This window comes from Rhinolophus hipposideros, assembly GCF_964194185.1.
Source record: "Rhinolophus hipposideros genome assembly, chromosome: 22".
Classification (NCBI taxonomy): domain Eukaryota; kingdom Metazoa; phylum Chordata; class Mammalia; order Chiroptera; family Rhinolophidae; genus Rhinolophus; species Rhinolophus hipposideros.
In genome coordinates, this window is record NC_138068.1 from 25702217 (window position 1) to 25712015 (window position 9799).

Here is a 9799-nt window from a genome sequence, read left to right on the forward strand (position 1 = left end):
TCTATGATTTTTAGAAAATATCTTTCTCACTACCATAAAAATTCCTTCTGGCCTATTTTCAGGGACAATAAGTTTAAGCAAAAATTTTTATTTAATTATAGCTAAGCATGAGATTTCCAACATGTTTCTGAAGAAGTTTTGCAATTCTTTTGCGCTAAAGGAATAGAATGAAAGCCTACACCTTTGACATCCATCCCTTCCCACCCATTTCCCATAAACTACATTAGCTCATTTTTTGGTATTTCATCATCTGCCAAACTTTTTCTTTCAGTCCAAGATGAAGAGCCTATTTGGATATGATACCTAGATTCTATCTCAAGTTTACAACACTGAGCATGATTTTTCATGCTCAGAGTTGGGAGAGAACAATAAAGAGATACAGGTAGTTCATAACTTTGTGGTTTGCTTAGATGAAATTAATAAACAAACATACATAATGGATAATAGAGCATCATTCAATTGCCAAATTAGAAAAAAAGTTTTTTTAAAGGTAATATAAAGCATACTGATAACTGTAAAGTTGTTAATTCTAAGAATTCAATAAACATTGTCATCAAATGAATGCTCATTATACTTGCAGTTCTTTTGTTTTCAGTTCAATTATTAAGACATTAAGTCTGCTAAAGGAAGAACTGTATCTGACACAAACACGTTTAGTTAGAAACACATAAATAACAGACAAAATGAGACAGAACCATGGTTTATATAGGAGCAAACTTTCTAATAAGATGAAAATTTTTACTGATCCAAATGACCAGAACTTTAGAAGAGAATGAAAAGAACAGGCAAACCTCACTTTAAGAAAAGTCAATAAATGAAAACAGGAACTTTGAAAGCAGGTAAACTGAAAGTTATTTACAATATAAAAACATCCACTATAGATACTTTAGCAGTAAGCAACTCTAATATACCTAAAAGCATTGAATCCATAAACATTCAAGTTGCACGACACTTTTCCAGAGCAAGTTCACAACTCAATGTGAGGTCCACTTGGAACGCTATCTAAAAAGTGGCTTCCTTTCCTTGCCACTCAGGCTGCTCCAACTCCCTAGAGCCCGGTGGAGTTGCAGAGCAACTCTCTGTTGTCAGATGGTTCTTAGGGTAGATGGAGGGCCCAAGCTGGCTTTCCCAGGAATGGCCAACCAAAGTAAGGCCACTGGCCAGCTATTCCTGGTCCAGCTGGCAGGGAACAGTGTCTGGTTCCTATCTCCAGAGCAGATGAGGCTCAGCCAGCTGGCTTTCAATGCACTGCACTAGTTGGAATGCTCACAATTCCTTTCAAACCATCTGGCATTCCTTTTGAACCCTAAATTTACTCAACTCTACACTCTGATGTCTGAAATGCTCAGATAATTGGAGGAGTCCCCACTGCCTACCTTGATAAGAAAAGAGACAGAGTAACTGCTAAGTTAATTACTTCAAGAAACATTTCTAAACTTAAAAACTGCTCTCAATTTTAGCTTGTGCATTATCAACTTTAAAAATCTAAACTATTCCCATGACTATTAAGCAAACTTTCAAAATAAAAATCCAGACAAATAATAATGGAATAGACTATAACAATTTAACATGCAGAAAAGTTGTAAGAATCCCTTAAGGCTAGCAGGACATGACTCTCCCTACTCTGAACTTCACTAGAGCCTGTCTTTATCCCTCATGTGGCCCTCAGAGTGGACTTTGTATTGCTACATATATTTATCTTCCTAGCTAGCTAGTGACAGTGAAAACAACAGTGTCTTATAGCTATTTGAAAAAAAAAAATCTGTTGATGATGTATTGGCTGTTTTAAAAGTTCCATTTCCAGAAATAAGAAAACTTAATGTGGAATAACATGAAAAAGCAACCTCACTCCTGGGCAAACCAAATAAACAAAGACCAGGACTTGGCTTGAAATAAAAATATTTTATCAAGTGAGTAAAATGATTTATCAAATGACCAAATTGCTAGCAAGTGCTATAGGGTGCTCATGTAGCAACTGTAGATCATTTTACCAATCTATCACGTGGGGGTAACCTGGGGAATAGAGAGGCAAGGAATCAGAAAAAACAAAACTAAAAATAGCCAAGTCACATTTACAGCCAATATATGAGAGATGTAAGTACTCTGAACAAAATAGTACAATGACCAAGTCAGACCAAATGTTAGAAACTGAAGAAAGCTACACAAACAATAACTATAATTATAATTATTCTTCATTACATTTACCCCCATGCCAAGTACTGGGTTTAGCTTTTTACATGTTATCTCATGTGACCCACAAAGCAAACATATGAGGTGGGTACTATTTTTTTTTTTTTTTAATCTGTGTATTCCCTCTTTTTTTTTTCTTTCCTTTTTTTAACAGGACTTTATTGGGGAACAGTGTGCACTTCCAGGCCTTTTATTCCAAGTCAAGTTGTTGTCCTTCCAATCCTAGCCGTGGAGGGTGCCGTTCAGCTTCAAGTTGTTGTCCTTTCAATCTTAGTTGTGGAGGGTGCAGCTCAGCTCCAGGTCCAGTTGCCATTGCTAGTTGCAGGGGCGCAGCCCACCATCCCTTGCCAGAGTCAAACTGGCAACCTTGTGGTTGAGAGCCCATTTGCCCATGTGGGAATCGAACCGGCAGCCCTCGGAGTTACGAGCAAGGAGCTCCAACCGCCTGAGCCACCGGGCTGGCCCTGAGGTGGGTAATATTCTTATTTCCACTTGCAGATGAGGAAACAGAGAGGTTAGGAAACCTGCTGAGGTCACATGGCAAAGAGTGAAAGAGCTAGAATTCAATTCCAAGCAGTCTGACTCCAGAATCCAGGTGCAAGATTGCCAATGTTAAATTATACTTATGAAAGAATAACATTTAATGTAATGTAGGGATAAATTTAATGATTAATGTTGTCTTCATATTTTTTTCAACTCTAAGTGTAGCAAAAAGTGGTGATAATTTAAAAAAATAAATGAAAATTGGTTTTGTTAGAAATTTTTAAAAAGAGCTATTAATTCTACCAGGTTTAAAATGTCAGTTGTGCCCATTTTTGGCCATATATTGAGAAGGTACTGTGCCAGTTGCTGTTCTCATAGTGGTAAACAGGACAGATGAGGTCCTTGTCTTCCTGAAGCTGACCTTCCAGTGGGGGTAAGAGACATAAAAATCAGTCAACAACAAAATTTGTATTACATAGGAGGTAGGTAGGAAATGTAGACTTCTCTTTTGAGACATTTAACCATGGAGGTGAACAGAAGGGGATGGATGGGAAGTCAGGAAAAAGTTGTTTGTTGTAATTTTTTATTCTGTTTTCAGAGAGGGGCAATATCAGAGAATGCATGTATGTTGGCATGAATGGTGCTCTGGAGAGCTGCTGATGCAGGACAGAGGGCACAAATGCAGGAGTCCAGTCTTGAGTAAGCATGAGGAGGAATACGGTGGGAGGGGAATTGGACTCTGATAGGAAGAAAACAGAAAACATGGGTCCTAGGAAAGGTAGATTTCTCGATTTGGTGAGGCGAAAATGAGGGGTATCTGTCTGATAACTTCTAAACCCTCAATGAAGTATGAAGCCTGCTTATCAGTATGGGGAAGGGTTGGCTGCTCATGAGTTTAAAGAATGGGGAGAAATTATTAAATAGGTATAGGTGAAAATATCTTATTAGGAATCTGGCAGCTTTCCTGGGCAGTGCTGAGAGCCCACTTCAGATTTTTGGTTACAACTTTGAAGGTCTCCAGTAATATTCAGCCAGTCATATGCATTCATGGAAAAGCTAGATGAGGGATAAAGCAGCTGTAAGTAGAAAAAAAAATCATGGGTAAAAAATTATTTTTAAAAATATGTATCTATGAGATAAAAACAAGGTCACTGACAATGTCCAATCAAGCTGTGGTCTCTACAGCTCTATTTGTCTCCATCTTCTCATCACAGACATTCTTGCAAATAATACCTTTGTCCTATTTAGTCATGACATATTTACTCACGAAGCTTAAAGATTGTTTCTTTTTGGTCAGGAATGGTTCTGTCACTTCCTACACTAGATTTAAAAGAATGCACCTGCTAGCCTTCATGTTGATTCCAGAGGTGACTGCGTTTCACTGCTTGAAGAAACTTTCTCTGGTGCTGATATATCCAGTGATGGTTCCATTTTAAAGTAAAAAATAAAAATTACCACTACCACCTCCCTTTCTGCTCCCCTCCTTCCCCCCGGAAGGTGCATGCTCTTGATCATTCAGCTGTACTCCTAAACCATGGCTCAAGACCAAACATTCTGGGGAGCACTCATGTCTGCACATGTTCAAGGAGAGGACACAAAGACCATACCTCTTGATGGAGGCATGTCAACATTATAAAGAATAGCATATTGGGTGAGATGCAGTGAGTGTGTGTGTGTGTGTGTGTGTGTGTGTGTGTGTACATATATACCATATAGTCATTTTGGAAAATATTATCTGTCCCATGAACAAAAGGAAAGAAAAAGATGTTTCAAGGAGCATCCTGAAATATCAGGACCATAAGGGATAAAGCGATCCTAAAATCTTCCAAAGTGGGAGGAAAAAGGAAATGGGGATTAGAATGGCATTGTATTTTTCAAGAGCAATACTGAAAGCTAATGGAATAATGCCTTCAAAAGAGAGACACCAATTTTTAATCTAGAAGTCAATATCCAGCTAAACCACCATTCAAGTGTGAGAGTAAAATGAAGACATTTCCAAAAATGCAACTTCTGAATTTAGGAAAGAACTTCAGAGTTTGTGCCTGCCCTTTCTCAGGAAACTACTAAAAAATGAGGGAGACACAGAATCCAGGAACTAAAGGATTCAACACAGGAAGAAGGCAAAGGGAATTCCCAATATGATGACAAAGGGAAGTCTTAGATGACAGGTAGGGAAAAAGAAATGAAACAGAGATTACCTGAAAATATTGAAAGATTACTAGTTCTGCCATAGAACTTGAGGATGAATTAGTGACTGGTACCAAGAAAACTAAGCAAATGAAAAACAAACAAAAGAGTTGTAACCAAAAATCTGAAGTGCTCTCAGCACTGCCCAGGAAAGCTGCCAGATTCCTAATAAGATATTTTTACCTATACCTATTTATTTAATTTAGGAGAAATAAAAGTTGTATAAGAAAGAAAATGTAATAGTATCCTACATGGCTATTGTGAGAATAACAGGTAAAATGTTACAGTCACATAATTACTGAATACTGACTTAACTGAGAGCTACCATATAAAGTATAGGCATGAGTGAGGGATAACTGTGGGGGCCAACTAAGTCCTCAACTTCCAGAACAGAAGTCCATAGATAATATCCAAAGGTGAAAAATCAAGAAATAGCAGTTTAAACATTAAAATGAAATAAAAATAAAGGTAAATACTAGAAGGAACTGCTGAGAGTTCAAAGTGGTTGAACCATATGAAATAGCTGATTTTTGACTACTGCCCAATAAAAAAAAGGCAATTTCATACAGTTGAAGCTAATACATTGTAATAATATTATCTTGTTGCTGATTTTAGAATATACTGCCATTTGAAAAAGAAAACAACTGTTGACAGAAAATGCTCAATAGAAAAAAACTCTGCTTTTTATTATTAGACATTGTTGAGGGGACATTGTATCCCAGTTTGGGGTACTTAAGTATCACCATACATGCTATTAACATCACTAACATAACAGTATTAGTATTTCTAATGAATATAAAGAATATATTTACTACTAAAACAGCATTTAACACAATTTAGTCTATTTTGATGATACAGAAATTACTTTAGAATTTTTTCTTCAATCATCATACTATATACAGGTAATGCTAAACTATGGGTTGGTAAAGCTTTTGGTTAACAGAATGCTGAATAACAAGGCCAGGATTTTTCTGGGTTCCTTTGTTGATTCAAACAATAGCAAAGTCACTCTTGCAAAATTAAAGTTCCACAATATTGCAACATTATGCAAGCCTATTTCAGTGATAATTCCGGTTATATTACTCTGTTTATCTAAGACTTCCCCCTTGGTTTGTTTCAAGGGGACACTTAAAAAAAAATCAGATGCAGGCAGTTTATAAAATTATTGTGGTTGCTTCAATATTAGTGACACTAGTTAAGGAAGTTAATGAAGCCCTTGTTTTTAAAGTTAACTTATTTTGAGTTATATTCATTGATATTAAAAATGTATTTAAATTCTACATCATAAAACCAAAACTTCTCCAAATTGAAAAGTGAACTTTTACTAATTTTAACTTTTACAATAAAAGAATATGACCATGATAATATAAGGTAAGAATTATACCAAAAATAATGGATCTCGATACAACCAATGGAAAGTTTCCCCTTCTAATTAAAAGCAAATGTTTTTAACAGAGGGAATATGTATAAATAATGCTGTGGAAGACTGCTTAGTTTAGATTTAATTTTGCACTATTTTTGAAAACTATCAGGAATTAAAAAACATGTGATTAAAAAACAATCTTTAAGAGAACTTTAAAACTGAACCAATTTAATTATTCACATCATCCACTAAGCTCCTCCTAATTTTTCACCATCACTCTTTTGAATCAAAATCATAATAAAAATATAGTTGGGAGGTCTGTTTCTTATAACCAACTTCAGCTAATTTCCCATCACTCTGCAAAATTATAAAGGGTAAAAAAGAAACTGAAAATTATAAAGGGTAAAAAACCAACTATCTTCTAAAACAATAAAACATAGTTTAAAAAGAGAAAAAGGCCCAAACGAAACAGGAGGGACTACCTGGTGCTATCACAATTGCTTCTTTTCAATTGGCCCCCATCAACTGTCACTGTGCACAACTTTACCAAGACAACACCGTTAGGCAGTCGGTCCTGCTGACCAAGCCAGCGTCTGCGGGAACCTGCAGAGCTTTTTTTTCTCTCTCTGGGGCCGAGGACAGCGATAGAAGGTGTTCTGTTTCCCAGTGCAGTCCTGTAAGGGGAGCCACTGAGCGGGGATGCACGACCAGACAACAGAACACCGGGGAATTCAGATCAAAGCAAGGGCACAAGCCAGGGTACTATGAAATACAACCCTGTGCCAACGCATTAAGAAAAAAAAAAAAAAGCCAGGAAGTGGACAGAACCTGCTGGACCACCTTCTTATTAACAGGGAGGCAGGAAGCCACCAACTCTGCCGGCACGGAGGAGCGGAGAAAGCAGAGTCCCCGATATATCCGAGTGTTTCTATGGACGCGTCTGTGGTCTCAAGGAGCTACACGCGGAGAGCCGGGCCCTGCAGGACTGCAGAACCCCCACGTACGTACACGCCGGCACACGGCCGCGAAGTCAATCCGAAAGCGAAGGGTTCTAGCGACACGGATGCCGGAGAAGACGGACATACATTTCCAATGACCAAAACCCACCGGTTTTACGGTCAGAAACGACGACGACCACGAAAACACTGTTTGAAAGAACACCGGCGGGAGAACTGGTGAGGAACGTCCCGGCTCCTCGGCTCCCTGTTAACCATCTCGGAATGATTTCCTAGGACGGACACACACACACACGCGCGCGCGCGCCGGGTCTCCGGAAACAAAGGAGGGTCCTAATCCCGTGGCCTGTGGAAGCACGCGCCCCCCCCCCCAGACCCGAGGCCACCCCTGACTTTCATTAACGAGGGAGCCGACGGCAGAGCTCGCACCCAGACCCCATCCACACGCACAGTGACACACGGGCACGAGACAAATGCCACAAAGAAAGGGGAGGAGCGGACGGGGACCAGGAAAACACTGCCACGCCGCGCCCCCCGAGGCGCGTTCCCCTCGCCGACACCGAGGCCGCCGTCCTCGCCACCCGCGTTCTCGCCTTCCAGCACCTCCCGGCCGCCTCCCACGCCCGGGGACCCCCCGCCCCGCACCAGCAAGTGGGGCGTGCGGGGCGTCGCGAGCCTTCCCTCTGTGACCTCCCGGTGACAGCCCGCGCAGCCCTGGGTGCGGGACGCCCCCTCCAGCCCGCGGCGGACCCTCCTCTGCGTCGCTCCCGGCCTAGGGCCGCCGTCCCACTCCTCCCCGCCCCCCGCCCGAGCGCCCCGAGTGTGTGTGTGGGAGGCTGGCGCGGGCCCGCGGTCTCCTCAGCATCCCGAACCCGGACCTGCCCTGTCATCCAAGCCCAACGCCAGGGGCCACGGTCTCGGCGCCCGGGCGCTAGCGGGGTCACTTACTCGGAAGCGCCGGGGGCGGCGGCGGCGGCGGGCGTGCGGGACCGTCAGCGCCGGGCGGCGGGCTGCAGGCGGCGAGCGTCCGTCGGGACCGAGCTCCGCTGAGGTGGCGGCGGCCGACTGCGCGCGGCGGCCCCCGGCGAGGGGCGGGCCCGGAGGGGGAGGGGCGGGCGCCGCGCCTCTCATTCATGCAGCGGGGCGGGGTGAGGGACCCGGATGCCCGGGCAGCCACGCCCACCTCGCTGAGGACGCAGCTTCAGAGTCTACAGTACGCAGGCGCGGTGCCCCCGGGCCCAGCCTAGTCCCGCCCCACCCGCTGGGGAAGTCCCAGGGGCGGAGCTGTTGAGGATAGACCCAATCACTCAATCAGTTTAATACTTTTCCTGCCGCGGGTAGACCCCCTCCCTCAATATGTTTAGTAGTTTGCATGTCCTATAAGCATTTTTAAAAGTGAAACCTTGGAACGCCACCTCCTTCCTAGCATCCAGCCTGCCAGCCCCTCGGGGCACAGGAGTGCCCGCTTGTTTGATGGAGATAGGGAGCACACTGCCCCCTTCTTCCACCTATCTCTTTTGCAGCAGGTCCTCTCAGCTGAGTGCTGGCACCTCTGTTATGAATGAGACCCAGAATCTGCCCAGGTAGTGGAGAGAAGTGTGAAGCAAAGAGTGCATTCCTTTGTTTATTTGCATTGACCTTGTCCCTTCAGCCCCCAGATCCCATGCCACAGAGCAGGCTAGAAACTGATCTCGGTGTTAGGGGGCTCAACCCTTACTGTAATTCCAAGGCCTAGGATCTGTTTAATGCATCTCCACGGATCTGGGGAGTTCTCTTTAGCAGGCAGTGTATTCTGCAGAGACACCCTCCAGTTCCCAGACCCTTGGCTTTGCCAGTCTTGGGCCATAGTAATCTTTGGTGATGCCTCAGCCTGCTGCAGGCCTCAGCCACCCCTCTGAGGCTCCTCAACTGAGTGTGTGGGCACTACAGCTTAGGACTTACAAAATGATTGCCCCCCTTTCCCTCAGTCTCCATGTCCCCCTCTGAGGTTTTCCTTTCTTCTCCTACCTTCCAGGCCCCCTCACATAAACCATAAACAGCTCAGTGGCTTAATGTTGGGAAGCAAAAGTCATCATGGAAAGTGCCTGCGGGCAAGTTCCTTCTGCTTTGGCAAGCCGTAAACCTCCAATGCAAGGGGGAAGTAAAGACAAACATCAGTGTACATCTTAAGAAGTTACCCAATAGTCACAGTCCCCCCAGTGAGATATAGGCATGTGCTAGGTAGAGTGTGGCAAAAGGAAGGGTGTGGGAGACCCATTCTTCCTCTAAAGTTGCCTGTCAATACCTATCCCCCTGCTAATCAGGGGTCCTTTGCCCTTCTCTCCTTTCCCTCCTAGCTCTCATTCGAGGCAGGAGGGGCTTCTCATCTCCGATTTGCTGATACGGCTCACTCTGTCTAAATCAGGCCTCCTATTCTCTCTCCAGGGCTACTGCTGAAGTCTCAATCCATGCTCATGCAAATCAACTTTCATGATATGCACACCTGTCCACATTTTTGTCATTTTCTCTTTTCCTGCCCCACTTGGCACTTTGACCCTGATTTTCAAGCCATTTCCAGAGCAGCACCATGGTGTTTCACCCTTAGTGCCAATGTTCTTGCTGTTCTCTTGACTATGAAAGC

At 43.2% G+C, this 9799-nt stretch overlaps 1 protein-coding gene across 1 annotated transcript in view; it reads right to left on the reverse strand.

Annotated features, from left to right (window-relative positions):
• Window positions 1-8267, reverse strand: part of RNF24 (ring finger protein 24) — a 68311-nt gene extending 60044 nt beyond the window's left edge. The window contains exon 1 of the mRNA XM_081034540.1: window positions 8128-8267. The gene's annotated coding sequence lies outside the window, so the exon portion shown is untranslated. The remainder of the gene's footprint in view (window positions 1-8127) is intronic.
• Between the last annotated feature and the right edge of the window lie 1532 nt (window positions 8268-9799).